Source organism: Ciconia boyciana, chromosome 2 (genome assembly GCF_034638445.1).
Source record: "Ciconia boyciana chromosome 2, ASM3463844v1, whole genome shotgun sequence".
Lineage (NCBI taxonomy): Eukaryota > Metazoa > Chordata > Aves > Ciconiiformes > Ciconiidae > Ciconia > Ciconia boyciana.
Genome location: NC_132935.1, coordinates 154,234,671 through 154,252,774, shown reverse-complemented (window position 1 = coordinate 154,252,774; position 18,104 = coordinate 154,234,671). Strand labels below are relative to the sequence as shown.

Sequence of the window (18,104 nt, the reverse complement as noted above, 5' to 3'; positions counted from 1 at the left end):
CACTGATGACAGTTCTGTAAAATAAGACAGCATCTTCAGGCAACGGGATGGACAGATGTCTTTGGCTTTAAGCTATAACAAGAGGATGGGGAAAACACTATAAATGCATGAATATGGCATTTCCTGAGTCCCTGCAGAAACATTCAGCGTATGTCTCCTCTGACACTTAAGGCTCAATCCAAGCCTGTTATAACAATCAGTCTCTTAATGCTATGCTGAGATACCTCCTCCGCTCAAGCTCCACAGCTCTTTGGAGAGAGAGAGTCAGCAACCCCTCAGCAATGTGCTGTTGTTGGTCCAAGCTCTTGCTCATGGAGATGGATCAAGCACAAGAAACCATCCACCACCAAATACACCGCCTCAGCTCTTGCAGAATGGATACTTTGAGACTGAGCCAGAGCTTGGCTTCTTGCAGAGTAGGTACCGCCACAGGAGCTCAGTCATGACAACGTTGCTCTGAATCCACTGAAGTCACTGAAGTTACTCTAATTTCTTTCAATTGCAATTACTGCAGCTGAAAGCAGAATCAGTGCCAAGTAGATTGCATTGTCCACACACAGAGCTTAGGAGCTCAAGAGCAAAAATGCATCCCCTGACTTTTTATTGGAAATTCACCTCCTAGCAATAAAGAAGGGGAGAAAATGAAGAGTGTATGGTGAGGTTTCCTATTAAAGCATCACCAAGCGTACCAAGTGCTGAACACATATTGTACATAAACACATACAAAGACAATCTCTGCCCCTCAGCTTTTTCTAAATCAAGACATTCTCCTAACTCTCCAGGCAATATAATTCCTTTCTTTCAGCACAGCAGAAATGCCTAGAGGTCATGGCCTTTTTCAAGACCATAGTATGAGCCATTAAGCAAAACATACCCATTCGAGATTTCCCGTTTAAAAATAATTTATAACAATATCAGAACCATGTTGCTGCATGATTACAGGATATCATTTAACAAATTTTAGCTGAGTGAGTAAGGGATATATTTCATTTGGTTTCCCTCAGATTTCAGATAACTGTAAATATACATACAAAGTATAAAACATAACTATTTTTGTTATGAAGCATACTGTGGGGATTCATCTCATCCATTTAAAAACATAGACTCTGAAATTAAGATAGTCCAAAAGACAGCACACATCATCCTGTCATAGGTGTCTAAGACAAGTGTAATGAAGCTGAGATGGCTCAGTCTAAATGTCCAACGTTAAGGTGGCTGAAATTAGAGAAGATGAAGACCCACTGTAGTGATGTGGGTCAGAACAAGGCAGCAAAGGATTTGGGCCAATGTGGGAGCACTAGAACAACCTGTATGAACAATTTTTTTTACAGACTTCAGAGAAGATGTAATTCTGCTTGTAATTCATGGGGAATGAAGTTCTCTGATCACAGGTGACAAAAGGTAGCTGTAACAGAAGTATATATTGTTGTACGGTTAACGAAGTAATTAATTTAAGAGATCTTGTATAACACTCCAGTGTTATACACTGATTCCTCCTCCTCTGACAGATAAGCTACTGCATGCAATTTAGAAATGAGGATCTATTACATCTAACGCACAGCGCAAAGGGCAAATTTGTAGGCATGCAGGGCAGCAGCAGATTTTCAGTAATAGACTGATCCCATCCCGCAAACTTGAGAACTTTTCTTTATCAAAATCACCTTTGCATATCACATCTTCACCCAAGCCTCACCACACTGACCTTCTCAGTAGCTCTCATTTTGGTGGTTAGGATTTATTCATGTGTGTTAAATCAGAAATCTATAAACTTTTGATAATAAAAAGGCTGAGCTGGACTTTCTCTAAGCCTTTTGGAGGCTGCCATTGAGAGAAATAGCCATAATAATTAAACAGGTAGGACAGCCATTTAAAACAAAACAGCACAGCTGCACATTTTTTACACTGACTGTCAGAAAATCTTATGTATTTTTGAAAGGCAAGTTTCACCAGAAGAGGAATTTTGGGGAAAAAAAAAAAAAACAAACCCTCAGACTGTCTTCCAGAAATGAAGAGTCTGGGCATGGCCAAGGATCTGCTAGCTGTGGAACACTCACTCCATGAGAACTAACAAGCAGCCTAAATAAAAAAATTAGCATAGATAGTAAGGTCTCCCCTGAATCCAAGGTAACAAAACACCTTTATGTAGGGAACTAGCAATCCTTTTAACCATCAGTCATCAGTTCATTCATAGTTGCCATAGCAGAAAGCAACTGAAGTATTTCAAAGAGTGTAATTTCAGAATTGCTGCCAGAAATTGGAGATGAAGGCTTTGCATTATCAGCACAGAAAATACTAATCTGGATAGACCTAGTGTAAGCTAACAGCAGCAAGGAAAGTGAGAGGCTGAAGTTCAAATGCCTTTTTTTGTGCCGTTCCACCCTGCTTTGATATTGTATTTCCTAAGTTTGAATCACTGGAACACAGAAGTTGGTCCCTTGCCCTAGAGTCAGTGTTTGTCTGGCATCTAGCAAAAGGACAGCTTGGCCTGTGGTTACACTTCTAGGCATTACAATAAAAATGACTAAATAGTAAATATAATCATTCATTAAGGGGGTAATCTTTCCATAAATCTCTTCTTATGGAATAGGTCTTTCTCTCAATAAACTTTTCTATATCTGCTAGCTAGGGACTTCACTAAAAATACAAAATCTATGAGGAAGACTAAATCAACAAATACTTCCATGAATATCCTACTTAGTAAAAAGAACAACTAACAACCAGCTCCAACAGGAGCTTCTGCCTAAAAAATCTGTACTTGCAACGCAAAAAATTATAAACTTCTTTTCCATGTTAAAAAGCAGTTAGAGGAGTAGTCGTGGGGAAGTTAGGATGGTCTACAGATACAAGCATGGCAAATTATGTAGCAGAAAATTATGTTCCTCCATTAGACTAATTTTTATAATTAGAAAAAAACAGATGAGTTTTCCTGCACACAAACCTTTCATCAAGTTCTTCAGAATGCAGTGTTATTCTTTGTGGTTACAAATCATATTGCATTATCGCCTTCAGTTCTTCTTAGTTACTTCCACACAGCATAAATATTTATCCCATTGACCATTCCAGCTCCCTGAGAATGAATGCCATCTACCATGTAAAAAATTTTGTTTATGGAACATGCTTTGCTTCTAACAGCACAAAAGTGTTTTTATAGCTCTGTTACAGTAGGCATATTACGTCTTTTTTGTACTGCTGTGGCCTAATTAAACCCTTCCCAAAATTGTGCCATACACTCTAAAACCACAACAAGAAGCACTCTTGCATTAAAAGCTTTGTTACCTAAATAAAGAAAACAAAGAGAGAATGAAAAAGATGGCATGTTACAGATGGGGAACTGAGACACGCTGATTTCCTCAAAAGTGTTTTCCAAAGACATACAATAAATCACTGGCAGAAGGTCTGATCCCTTATTCCCTATTCAGTCTCAAACTTTCCTTTCTTTTATTATTTCCTCTTCCACATGATATTACTTACCCACACACATGAGCAAGATAACTATCACCACTATGATGCTATGCTATTATATAGCACTAAGGATGAATAAAAATGCAAGCTATGGAGTATATCAGTTTTATACTGTGCGTTCGAATGTCACAGCTCTCCCCCCGTAACAGTACTGCATCACTGTTTCCATAGTAACAAGATAACATGAGTCACTTTGGTGTATGTTACTGTCTCTGAAAGAGTCCAAACTCAAGATGAGAATACCATATTGGACTTTGTAAATGAATTCTGATTTGTGCTTTTTATGCAAAATATATCCCCGAATGATGTACCAACTTGAACAGTGCGGTTATTTAATTGGATGATAGCAAAGACTTTACAGAGAGAAAAGAAAACAGGTTTTCAGGTGTGACAATGAGCTGAAAATGCTTTTCTTTTTAGATAACAGGAGCTACAAGGCAACAGATTCTCATGCCAAATTAAAAAATGTTTATATTAAATGGACAGGAAGGAATTACGGGATGGTAGTGACATATAAGGCCCAGCAAAAGACTGTAGAGAGTTTTAAAAATAGACTAGTCCCCAAAAGACACCTGATGGCTGAGGAAAAGGTGTGATACGAGCTCACTCATAGTACAGGTATAATGGTAGCAAGCCAGGTGTCTGCACATCCCAGAAGTTGAGATCTGGGAGATAACAGACACGGGAAGTAAGAGAGCCCAACAAGAGGACAGCAAGCTACAGTGGAGCTGAAAAACAGCAGCAGGTACAATGGACAAGGAGCTGACTCGTGTGAAGTGATCAGAAACCTTCTGGGAATATGTACACGGAGACTGTAGGATGGAAGAGAGAGGGAATGGTACTGCAAAGATAGGTAAGAAAAAATCACATACAAGGTGTAGACAAATCATGCCTGTCCAGCTCCAGGACCCATTTCCACCACTCCTAAAAATTTGACCTGAGGTAGGCAATCCCACACAAACCTCTTCCCACTGCTGAGCTACAAAGCCCACCACATAAGCTCACTTCCTTATCTCATTTTTGGAATGTTTTTCAGGATATCAGTTGTTTCATAGAATAGTTTGAAATGCGAAATGTATATAATGGGCTGTAAAACACGGGGAATTTTCTGACTGGCTCCCTATGTGGCAGGAATGTGATTGAAATACTGTAAAATGATGCATTCTTATAATTCAATTACTTTTTTCATATATTTTGGCTGTTTACATATTTTGTCTACCTTTTGATGTCTAAAAGTTAAATTAATTCAAAAGGTCTGTACAGCTAGAAGAGCCTCCCTCTGACTTCTAGAGATGTGCATGGCTGGGCTTGTATTCTCCTACCATGTGTATCCCTTTTAATGGTTCAGACTTCAAGGGGCTGACAGCATTTCTTCATTTGATCAATAGCCTGAATAGTTGCTCTGTGCTCTAGCGTGTACAATGGAAGGGGCCCGGCAGCGCTACCTCTCAAAAAAAGAATTAAGGCAAAGTCACTTCTTCCCACAGCAGTCCTGCACACCAGCTCTTCATTTGTGTTGAATGTCACTAAATCCAGATGGGAGCTCCACGCCGCCATGCTGAAGCAGCGGCAGTCCCTCACTGATGAGGTCAGCAGCCACAGGAGAGCACAAAGCGGGTCTTTAATCAGTCAGTCCATAACCAGTCGAGAAGAGATTAAATTGCCTCCACTAAAACACTGGCCAACCCTCACTGCAAGGAAAGTCTTCAGTTAAATGGTCTTTTCTTCTCTCAAAACTTTGCTTCACACCATTTGTGAGAGGAACCTGGGGAAACCTTTGTAAAATCATGAGAGCAGGGGATACACTTGTGTGAAAGTATGAAAGTGTAGCTGTATGGTCTACTGTGCAATAGTTTTCCCCATAAAATATCCTATTCTCCTATTCGTGTTTCATTCAGGCTGGTGGGGACTCAAGTGGCTGTAATGAGACAAGCATGAGCAAAAGACAGACACGTAGACTGTGAACTGAGTTTCAGCAATAATATTTCTCAGGAGCTGGTTATGCTCCTGAGTTTTAAACGCCACTTACTTATTGAAGGAAGATAACTGAAGTGAAGATGAGTATAAACATGTATCTGAACAAAAAGATTTGCACCAAGTCATCCAGTGATCTCACTCCTCTCTCAGTGAACCAGTCCTCTGACCTGCCCTGTGAGAGCTTTTCTTCTTCCTCCCTCACTGCCAGCTCTGAGCATCCTTTTCATCCAGAGGTCTCTGCCATTTCAGATCACCTGCTCTACAGCTGACTTTTGCTCTAGCACTGCTCAGGCTTCTAGGGAGTTCAGAAATGACCTTATGTTTTACAGAATTCATTCAAGCTTTCAAACACAGCAAGAAATTTCAGCACCTATTGTATATAGTACCTGTCCATAATATGACATGCCACAAAACTTCACGCCCTATCTGCAGAATATACAGCTGAAATGTATTTAACCTTCAGCACATACAAAAGCAATAAACAACTAGAACTTTGCCTCATAGTAGGGACATGAGAAATGTGAAAATCTGGTAAATGGTGATGGAGCAAAACTTTCAGTAGAAAAGTAACATAGGCAGTCTTTACAGTAATGTTGACAAATAGACTATTATAGGTGTTGGGGTGTGTTATGGGACTCTTCCCCCTTTGCCTTGCAAAGGAACTTGCTAGAACATACCAACAGGACTCCAGCCTCTAACCCTAAGCTTGATTTACCCCCACAACAACAAAATATAACAATAATCTTTAAGTGGAAACTTCTCAGAGTTGCTGGGTGAGATAGGTAAAACAAAAGCTTTGAAAACTATTTATTTCACTCCTTCACAGGGAGAGTTTGAAGGGGATGCTTTTGTAGAGTGTTTTGTTTTACTTAGTGGGTTTTTTAGACAGTCTTGATTTGGAAACCAGCAGTGGCTTCCTGCATTACATTGACTTTACATCACTTGGTCCCCAGACAATTATTCTTCTCTTCATCACCTCTAAATGCTGCATTTGAGTCTGCTCCTTGTTGCAGATCAGACCCCTGCACTACTGCCCCAATTCCCTGCTTGCTGATTACCTGTGTTTCATCCCTTTCTGTTAGGGGAAAGTATAATTTTTATTTTCTTCCCAAATGCTCCAGCTGCAGGCAGGATAACATAAAGTAGCTTTCCTTTTTACTATTACAGTACATACGATGTGCACAACAAACTGGAACAAACAAATCAAGTGGCTGTATCAGAGTCCCTGGTATGGAAGAAGATAATCTCTTTCTTTCATCAGGATTCCCACTTGTGATTTCACGTTGTCTATGAACTCTGGATGCAATGTTTGCACTATTAGATGTCTGCAGTGCAGTGGTGGGGGACAGATACCAAAAGGTTTTCTTAATAACCAGCTAGAAGGAAACAGGCATCTTAGGGTGAAATTCATTGAACAAATTTTAAATGACTGTTTTAGGCTGAAATAAGTAAAATCTTGCGTTTCAGGGACTGAGTTTTTGGGGGATTGGGGGATTGTCTGGGGGCACTACATTGATTTGATTTCCCCAAAGCAAGCCAGACATAAGTGGATCAAAAGTGGAAAATACATGGCAGACATTTACTTTTAGAACACTTAAAAAATTGGGGGTTTAGTTCCTCCTCTTGATCATGGCAGGGTTATATTAATTGCCTAAATGGTTTAGGGCACAGTCCTCTGGAAGAAATAACACCATGTGTTGAAAAATACCATCGGTAACTGAAGAATGCACTAGGGAACACATTAAGACAATGAGAAAAATATTTTAGGACATAGTTTAAACACTGCCAGTTATGAAAAACAACCTACTCATAATCTTTATATGCTTCATGTTTTTCTTCAATGGTATCATCTTCTCTTCTAATCAGAACAAGCAAAAAATACAACTAAAGCCGACTAAAAATTGCCCACCCAGCTCTTTTTCTTTATCCTTCCTGAAACTGCAAGTCATTGTGTTGGACAGCTGGGAATTTCCTGCTCACTAAAGGCTCTGTATCCTCATGTAAATAATCCTCTACAGAAAATGGAATAATTTCTCACTAAGATTATGCCAGTCCTCAGGTTACAGAAGCCACATGGATATTTTCCTGCAAGTCTGTTGGAAATTAGTACTACCTATCTCATAAGTGGGTTTATTGAAGAAGGAAGAGTAGGGGAACATTTGTATTGAGTTTCTTGGAAGTTTTGCCTGATATAGTTTATAACTCTTTGTAGATGTCCTTGTAATGTCATACTGGGATCTTCCTAACTCATTCTGTACCACACAGAAAGTTGTCATAGGCCTGAAGCTGTTAATAACATAATATCACATTAAACTGCAGAGAGAGAAATACAAAGAGATATCATAGATACTCACCCTATATTCCTCCTTCTCTTGTCTCAAAAGGATCAGTTTCAAAAATTTTAATTTCAGAAAAAGTCTCAAGCATGATGTGCTTTGCTGTGTTGATTAGGAAAGCTAGACTTACACCTAACCAGCTCTTTAGCCAAACACTTGTTAGAGACAAATATTACCTCATTAATCTACCAGTTGTTTAGAGAACATGGTCAACTTGCAAGCAGGAGAGTATCTCTATGTCTCTAAAAGGAGCTCATTTTCCAAAATCCTTTAAGATATAGGAATACTCCAGAGTAATAAAATGTCAAAGTGCCAAAGGAGGCTGTGCTCTCCAAACTTTGCTCTCCAAACTTGGATGTCACTTATCCCCAAATCCTCTCTGACAACACAGAGGAAAGCATCCACACCAGCCCTCGGGACTCTGCAGCACATGCCTGAGAGCTGGCAGCTCAGGGGTAACTCACACTGCTCGGGTCATCTGCTCACTTCTCCCAAGGAACATAACTCCCTGCAGCTATCAGCTCACTCAAAGACCACCCTGATTACTGGGTAAGACTGAGAAAAACGAATGACTCCTATTTATACTATCAAGATAAAATATTAAAGCAAATGATTATGATCTTGGAAAAAAGAGAGAGAAAAGTAATGTTAAGCATCCTCTCTGGTTTGTATATTGTATCAGTTACCACAGAGGGCTAGAAACCCAGTCTTTTGCCCTAAAAAAGCTTCCTATGGTTGTTTTGCTAAAAGCAGAGTTTCTCTTCAGCTATTATAACTTAACTGCTTGAATGGCTATTCAGCTCAGCCCCAATCTCTGCAGACTCAGTTCTCCTTAATGTCTGCTGAATTTGTGGATTTCCTGTGTCTTTTCTAAAGGTAGGTCTTCACAATATTGGTAGGTGCAGTCTGTGCTACCTTCTTCTCATGGTGTCCCACCATGCTGCACCTGGAACCTGCTGTTACATGACTCAGTTTTCTTCACAGCATGTAGGGGAGAACGGAGAGTCACAAAGAGCCAATGAGCTGCTTAGGGAAAGAGTATGAGAAACAGATCAAGTACAAGAGTAATCCTTTGATATGTCCTCTCAGCATTTGGCAACTAGAGGTTTAGAATCTTCCTCTACTGAAGACTGAATCAGGACAATCATATCTAATAGCTACCTATACATATATGTGTGTCTGTGTGTGTGTATGTGTGTGCATGCACGCATATATATACATAAAAAATACAAAATCCACTTATATTTTTGGTCTCCATAACACTTTGTGCTAAAAAGTTCCATGCATTGTTTTGCCTGCTTCTTGCTACATGATAATTTCAGTACTTTTACTTGTTCTTGTATTGTAAAAAATGGTGGAAGATGATTCCCCATCACCTTCTCTGTTCATGACTTTCTAGCCCTCTCTCATATCCCTACTGCCTCTAATTGAATGTCTCTTCTCTGAAATAAAAGATCTTAATCTATTTAGTATATCTTCACATAGAGATCTGTTTCATATTTATTGCCATACCTCCTGCTCTTCTGTCTAAATACTCTTGCTGTTGTATATGATTTTTCAGAGGGGATATCAAAACCATTGGCAGGTTTTAAGATGTGGGTTCACCACTGATTTACAAAAAGACATAGGGCTGTGTTCTGATCTTTTGGTCTCCACTTCCTCCCTGACAGTGTGAAATCATCACAAAAACAGCATGCTGAGGAGGATCTGCTCAGACCTAGCTGATAGGAAATGCTCAGAGCAAAGAGATTCCACCACTAAATGCAAAGAATAACAAGAAGGGCTTCCACAGGTATATCAACCAGAAAAGGAAAGTTAAAGAAAGCATACTTTCACTGATGAACAAGAATGGTGACCTAGTATCAACAGACGAGGAGAAGACTGAGGTACTCAACAACTTTTTTGCTTCAGTCTTCTCTGGTAACCGCTCTCCTCACCCCTCCCGAGTGAATGGACAACATGTTGGGGACCAGGCGGGTAAAGCCCCTCCACTATACAGGAAGATCAGGTTCGTGACCACCTGAAGAACCTGGACATATATAAGTCTATGGGACCTGATGAGATGCATCCCAGAGTCCTGAGGGAATTGGCTGATGTAGCTGCCAAGCCACTCTCCATGATATTTGAAAAGTCATGGCAGTCAGGTGAAGTCCCTGGAGACTGGAAGGGAAACATTGTGCTGATCTTTAAAAAGGGTAGAAAGGATGGCCCTGGGAACTACCGACCTGTTAGCCTCACCTCTGTGCCTGGGAAGATCATGGAACAGATCCTCCTAGAAGCTATGCTAGAGCACATGGAGGACAGGGAGGTGATTTGAGACAGCCAACACAGCTTTACCAAGAGCAAGTCCTGCCTGACCAACCTAGTGGCTTTCTACAAGGGAGTTACCACATCAGTGGACAAGGGAAAAGCAATGGATTTCATCTATCTGGACTTCTCTAAAGCCTTTGACATGGTCCCCCAAAACATCCTCCTCTCTAAATTGGAGATATATGGGTTTGATGGATGGACTGTTCAGTGGATAAGGAATTGGTTGGATGGTCCATCCAGAGGGTAGCGGTCAACGGCTCAATGTCCAGATGGAGATCAGTGATGAGTGGCGTCCCTCAGGGGTCCATACTGGGAGAAGTGCTGTTCAATATTTTTATCAATGACATTGACAGTGAGATCGAGTGCACCCTCAGCAACTTTGCAGATGACACCAAGATGAGTGGTGAAGTTGACACACCAGAAGGACAGGATGTCATCCAGAGGGACATGGACAAGCTGGAGAAGTGGGCCTGTGTGAGCCTCATGAGGTTCAACAAGGCCAAGTGCAGGCTCCTACACCTGGGTCGGGGCAATCCTTGGTTTCAATACAGGCTGGGGGATGATGTGATCAAGAGCAGCCCTGCGGAAAAGGACTTGGGGGTCCTGATGGATGAAAAGCGGGACGTGAGCTGACAATGTGCGCTCGCAGCCCAGAAAGCCAACTGTATCCTGGGCTGCATCAAAAGAAGTGTGGCCAGCAGGTCAAGGGAGGGGATTCTGCCCCTCTGCTCTGCTCCGGTGAGACCCCACCTGCAGTTCTGCGTCCAGCTCTGGAGCCCCCAGCACAAGGACATGGACCTGTTGGAGCGGGTCCAGAGAAGGGCCACAAAAATGATCTGAGGGCTGGAGCACCTCTCCTACGAGGACAGGCTGAGAGAGTTGGGATTGTTCAGCCTGGAGAAGACAAGGCTGCGGGGAGACCTTATAGCAGCCTTCCAGTACTTAAAGGGGGCCTATAGGAAAGACTGGGACAGACTTTTTAGCGAGGCCTGTTGTGACAGGACAAGGAGCAATGGTTTTAAACTAAGGGAGGGCAGATTTAGCCTGGATTTAAGAAAGGAATTTTTTACCATGAGGGTGGTGAGGCACTGGCACAGGTTGCCCAGAGAGGTAGTGGAGGCCCCATCCCTGGAAACATTCAAGGTCAGGTTGGATGGGGCTCTGAGCAACCTGATCTAGTTGAAGATGTCCCTGCTCTTGCAGGGGGGTTGGACTAGATGGTTGTAAAGGTCCCTTCCAATCCAAAGCATTCTATGATTCTGTGATTTTATGATTCTATGATTCTAAATCCCGCCTTTTTCTGAGGTTTTACTAGCTCCAGATCAGGATTAAAAAACACAAACCCTCCTCATGAAGAGCACTCCATGACATCATATACAATATATCACATTGTATGCAGAGCACTCACTGGATCTGGGAGACCTCTGGTCCAATTTACCCCTTTCTGCTGGTGATGATTCAAAGCCATTCTTCTCGGCTCCAGATGAGTACTCATGAAGGTGAACTTAGAGGTGGGTCTCCTCTCAAGTGATGCATTGACTGGTGGGGGAAGCATCCAGCCCTCCTCTGGCTCAGCGGGTCCTGGAGGGTTTTTTGTAAGCAGCTTTAAAAGAAGGGATAGAGAGTGTCTTCTCTTCAGACTAGAGCAGTAACAGGGCACTTTCTTCAAAGGTAAGAAATGTGGATTTAAATCCACGAAACTAAGGAACTAAGCTGTGGTTTTCCACACACTGGTCAGAAGCTCCAACTAGTGAGCTGCTATACAAAGGGAAAAGAGTGCTCATACTTTCCAGCTTTGTTAAAAGGGGGGAAAAAAAGCCAAAGTAAAAACAGTTGCTCCATTTTTACAGCCCCTGATCTATCAGGCTCTTTGTGACAACAGAGACTCTATAAGATGTCTTAAGCTGAAATGTTGGAATACTCAAAAGTTATTCTTCACTCCTGAAATTCTCAACTTAAAAGCCTAATTCTTGTAAATGTGGGAATAAAAATGGACAATTGTACACTATGCAGTGACACTCTTTCAAGAACAGAAAAGCAAGACATTCTTTCCTATTTTTCCTGGCATACATGGGCTTCAGAACTGAGATTTCTGCCACAGTATAGCAGCAAGAAAATAGGGAGTTTTATCCAACCTGACAAATTGGAGAGTCTAGCAACAGGGAAAGGCAGGAAATTTTTTTTGCCTTTCTTTTTCCTTTGCTTTGTTGGTAAATTTTTCCTCTAGATATTGGAAATGAACAGAGCAAAAGGAAAGGTGGGCTTGAATTCAGAAGAAATGAGGCTTTGATCTTAAAGAAGGTAAAAATCAGAGCACAGAGAGTACACATATCGTTAGGTCAGGGGAAGTGATGTCACACTCATAATGAGCAACAACAATACTTCTGAAAAAAAAACTTCAAAAAATGCCTCCTAGATATTAAATCAAGGGGTATGTTTGCATGTTAACTGCCTCCAAGCAATCTTTTATATTAAACTACTTTACGTGCAAGACTTCCAGATCATTTACAGGGCGAGTGCTTAGGAAAATAGGGGCTTTCCAAGTGCCTGAAAAGATTGTCTGACTGATTGTCTGTCTACAGGTTTTCTTTTAAAGCTATTTTAAGTATATGATCCCATCCCAGCTATTTAACTCAGGAACCTGTCAATTACACACTGCCTAATTGAACTCTCGGATACTGTAGGATTGCAAGCCACAAAGCATATGAACAAAAATGTGAAGAAAGGCTTTTCTGCTGTGATTTCACTCTTCAAACCCAATTTGAAAAGGTCAAATTTCAGATTGCACAACCCCATTGAGAGTTAGGGACTAAACTGGGACAATCACCAAAAAAAAGAAAAAAAAAGCTAATTTTTTCTTCCCCTTTTGAAAGGCAAGAGGAGGTCTTTAATACCAGTTACTTGCTGGGGCTGATAGCAAGGTCTGAGGGTGGGGAGAGGACAATGAACATTGAAAAAGGGAAACATATGCGTCAGTTTTTGTACTGCTGAGCTAGTAAATGGATGAATGACTGACTGTGTGACATCTCCTTCAGAGACCCTTTGCAATCCTGCTTTCTCTTCTTTGATTTTTTTTCTTCAAAGAGAAAATATGGGATACCAAACAGATTTAGGGGCTAAATAAGGGAAAATACCTCTGGAATAGCTTTTACAAAAGGCTAGAAATAAATTGTGTATTTCACAACGGTTGGACTGTGGTTCTGAGCCGAAGCCCCCTGAGGTTAAGTGAAAACCTCCTTGATTTCAACAGGCTTTGTATCAGAATCTAAACCACAGTGTTTTACAGTAATGAGAGTGGCAGTATCTTTCCTGACATGTATTAAACGAATTTAAACTACCTATTTAATCAGTAGACAAATGGATTTACATTGTCTCCATGTCTACTGATTGACTGCATAAACAAGTGTGACCTCAGCTGGTGTAAAACCTTAGGACTCCAGCAACTCCAGTGGAGCAGGGACAGTTTATGTCAGCAGGGAGATCTGAACCATAAAGGAGAAGGGACTTTACACAGTATAGAGCCATCCATGCTCTTAAATAGTATGAAATATGACTGAGTGAGCTCATAATATTAGCTGACGAGCAGTGACTCTAAGGAAGAAAAAGCATCTAACCACATATGCTCATTTGACAGGTGGTTTGCAATTATGATCACCCCCAAATGTTGTCAGAACTATGCCCGGCACACTCTTTGATATTTAAGGGGTAACTGAGTGTTAATTCTATTGACCTTATTTGCAGAACCTCTTCCATCTGGGAGCATTAGTGACAGTCAGGCAGCACACTTTACATAGCTGTCTACTGGATGTTTTTCTTTCAGTGATTTTTTTCTTTACCTGAGGCATTTCAGTCATGTAACTTCAGCAATCAATTTTGGCCCAAAGCAGCATAGGCCTCAGGCACAGAGAAGCAAGTATTTGCATGCAAGCTTGCTATTAAAGCACCAGGGAGAAGAGTGAGTCCACAAAAGCTTAAGAAATGGGAATCTGAGTTGAATCATCACACAGTCAGCTAAATTACTGGCCCTGTAATTAGCCTTTTTGGAGGTCTCTTAAATTGTTAATCCCTTTGCTGGTTATAATTGCTTTATTGAATCTAAATTAATCCAATGTTTTAAGAAATAATCATGCGATTCTAATGGCTACATAAAATAAAAAAAAATATGGAAACTACTTTGTTTGAGACCTAATTTATATTAAACTCTGCTGAAACAATTAGTCTTGGGAATGGTATTTTTTGCAGAATTTTGTTCAGGGAGGGTTGAGTTTGGGGGCTGGGGGGGGTAATATTTTATTTACACAGTGTATGCAAAGCAGTTGTATTTAAAAATTCACCAGATTGGGAGTATTCACTGCATATGGGGAGTGAGTTAGTGCCAAATCAGAACTGGATCCATGCCAGGAAAGAGGGCCAGGGGGTTAGACATCTGTAACGTGTTGGACGGGATGGAAGACAAACCTAAAACACTTCTGTTTGTTACACATCTAGGCTATTTCCTAGCCGTTCATCTAGATCTGAATTTCCAGACCAAAATTGCTGTACCTAAAGATGGACATTTGCATATTTTGCAGTGCACAGAAACTTTATTGGGTCCCAGAAGGACTACCGTAACCTGAATATATATCACTGAAGTACCCAAGGGTAATCAGGTCTTATCTGACCCAGTCTGGGATAGAAAAAAAATATATCATCCAGGTGTCTGGGACTTCCAACACTACCAGGAATTACCTCATTATCCTACAGCACTAGCTTCATCAGATAAAGAAGAGGATGGGGGGAAGGACGTGGAAACACGAGAAGGAGAGCAGATAAAAGGGAACTAGGGAGAAGAAAAAACATGTTGAGTCTTAATTGAGCTTGGAGAGGAAGCAGGAGGAGAAAAACATAGTTGGCTGGGTTATGATTTATTCTCTCTAGTGATCTATGTTTGCAGTGGATTGAAACGTGCTCTTGTTCCTAATATATATTTTATACGCTGTTTATCAAATGTGAAGTCAAGGATGAACAAGTTAAGTTATGGGCAAAGTATGATGCTTCTTTAGAGCCAATCTCATCAGGCATTCCTTTGTAAAGCCCAGTGAGCATGTTAACATTTTCTGAGCTGTTATATTCTACTCTGAGCCCTAGCTCAATGAATATGTTGTTTTAGTGTGTTATAATAAACATTTAAATGCATTACACTTTATATAATCCCTTATATGCATAATGTGCAATCTTGATCCCCAGTGCTTCACCAAGAAATCATGACTGACTGAGCACAAGAAAATTTGAGGTTAAATTTGGAAAGAGAAAGAGGCAAAGAAGAGCAGAGCCAGATACACAAACCAATGGAAATACAACCCTCTTTCTTTTTCTCCATTCACCTATAAAAGTAAGGGGAGATATGGCCAAGCTTGGAGGGGTAGCAGGAGAGAACCAACACAATGAACAGAGATCACTGGTAGCAAGTTTCCAAGGATTCATAAATAATTATAACTGTTGACACATACTTTGCGCTTTGATTCCTATTTGTGGAATATTTTGCTACCTTTAAGAGAATTTCTAGAGATGCCATGTTTACGTATACATTTAAAGTTCCATATTCATATGTACAGATATGCAGGGTCATCTTTTTTACAAACTACTTTTTGGATTGTTGAGGCTCCAGCAGTATACATGAGTATTTAGAACATCATCACAATTAGCCCTGATAAAAATGAAAGGCGTGTTTGAAACTAGCTCAATGTACTTAAGTGTCCAGTCACTCTTGGGAAAGCAAGTGCGTAATAAAATGTCATCTTTGAAATACAGCTCTGTATCTCTTACACACAGCTGAAAAACTGCCACTTCAGCAATGAAGCATGACAGCTGCTCAGAAGCATACTGTGACTCTACATGCTATTCTCTTCACTTGGTTACGATACCCTCAGTACCTCTGCAGTTATGGAGCTTTTAGCCAAATGTATTTCAATTTGTACACAGAGGAGAATTTTATGACACATAGCTATCAAATGATCCATTGCTATAACACACTTTTCTTTTTCCATGATCACCGAATTCATAATTCTATAGACAAACAAAAAACCAATCAGGTTCATCTGGATGTATGCCTCAAAGTCCACATATGTACTACATTTGATGTCATTAACATGTTGAAGCCAATTTTTTTAGTCCTTCTTCACATTTAGTATAGAAGGAAAGAAAAAACAATCTACTGAACCAATAAGCTGCCTATAGTTAGCAATATTTTTCTCTATTATTTTAGTATTACTTTACAGGGAAACAAAGGTAAATACATTAAAAGAGAAACCATCAGCATCCTTATTATTTCTCCTTCCAGAATATCTGTCCTCATGTCTCATTTACTTCAAGTTCTTTTTTTAACTGCAAACACTTCTTGAAGTCTTCACCCTTAGCTTCAGTGGAGGAGCTCATCCTGCACTAGGCATAGCCACTAGCATCTGTACCACGCCAGCTACCTCCATCTGAAGGAAAGGTACAAAGTGTTCTAGGACACTGGTCTGGCCTGATCATGCATTCCTCAATGATCCAATACCTAGGAAAGACACATAAAAAATGTATAATCAAATTAACTATGTGAAGTGGCACAAATTACTAAAGGCCAGTATAAAAGGATAGCACAAACCCATAGGAGAAAAACTTCTATGGGCTCAGGAACGTGCCTGTGACAGAATTTGAAAGGGAAATAAAGCATCATGAGAAAAGACTTAAGTACATTATTAACAAGAGAAAAATTGAAGAAGGTAATAGTTAACAACAAAATATAGTTAATCACTAGCAAGTGGGCTAAAGTGTTGACTCTGAGAAAGGATTTGGGGAGCAAAGTGATATCTTTTATTAGACTGACTAATTTAGTAATTAAAAAAAAATAGATAACTCTTCAGGAACACAAACCAGCTCTTGAGGCAGATGCTTGTCTATTCTCCAGCTATATCCATTGGATTAATAAAAGAGATTGCCTTTTCCCCACAACCTTTCCTTGCTTATACTTTAGGCTATCATAGTTACAGCATTATCACTATATCTTGAAAGTGTTCCATGACCTTTTTGCTTCAGCCTTTGCTTAAAAGATCAGTTTTAATGTCATAACCAATTCCATTAAACTCATCAACAGAAAGGTGAAAATCAGGCTAGAAAAAGGAAAGTATAATGGTAGAATCTACATAGATAATGTAATAGTTTTCAAGTTGGCTAGGCCTGATGTAAATCAGCACTAAGAACACAGAAAACAGTTTTCAGATCCATCAGCAATTACCTTTAGCAACTTGAGGGATACAGATTCCAGAAGACTAGAAAGGGCAAACTTTTACTTACTTTTAAAACATCAAAAAGGTGAAGAGAGCCTAACTTCAATCACCAGAAAAATATCAGAACAAATAATGAAAATGTCTATTTGTAAGAATCTGGAATATAACCAGGATGTAAGAGCCAAGATTAATTTTTAATAAATAAATTATGTCAGGACAAATTTATTTCTCTCTACGGCAGATAACAAGCTTTAAGGACAGAGCAGAATAAATACTGTCATGCATCTGGATTTTGGCTTTTGACATCTCACAGGACATTCCCATAGACAAGCAGATTTAGGGGTAGTTAGACAGTTACTTGGGAAATTCCATTCCAAGAATAGTTATCAATGATTCATCTTCAAATGAGCAAGACGCATCAGGTCAGGTTCTGCAAGAATCTGTCTGTATGACATATTCATTAATTAACTGGTAGATAGATTAAGATGCTTTTTGCATTTGAAAATGACACTAAGCTAAAAAGGCTTCAAACCCTTCAGAGTGCAGAATGTACATTTTAAATTATCTTGGTGAACAGCAGAAATCTGAATTCACCTAAACAATTAAATTAATTCACATGCATATGCACAAGTAAAATTATCTGCACAAACATAAGCTGGAGAATGACTGGCAAGACAAGCACAGTGTAGAAAAGAACCTAACAATTAGAATGGATCACAAACAAGCAATAAAATCATACCATTGCATAAGAAGCAATCATGCTGGGTTAAAG

At 40.0% G+C, this 18,104-nt stretch overlaps 1 long non-coding RNA gene across 14 annotated transcripts in view; it reads right to left on the bottom strand.

Moving 5' to 3' along the window:
• The window catches only part of LOC140648513 (uncharacterized), a 230,908-nt gene that overhangs the window by 86,544 nt on the left and 126,260 nt on the right, over positions 1–18,104 (bottom strand). Inside the window, exon 7 of one of the 14 annotated variants that reach the window (XR_012041257.1) lies at positions 16,361–16,620. The exons of 12 other annotated variants lie outside the window; for them this stretch is intronic. This is a non-coding gene — a long non-coding RNA (uncharacterized lncRNA). Of the gene's footprint in view, positions 1–15,413; positions 16,621–18,104 lie in introns of those variants that run through there. One more of the 14 variants, XR_012041249.1, reaches the window with a different exon arrangement.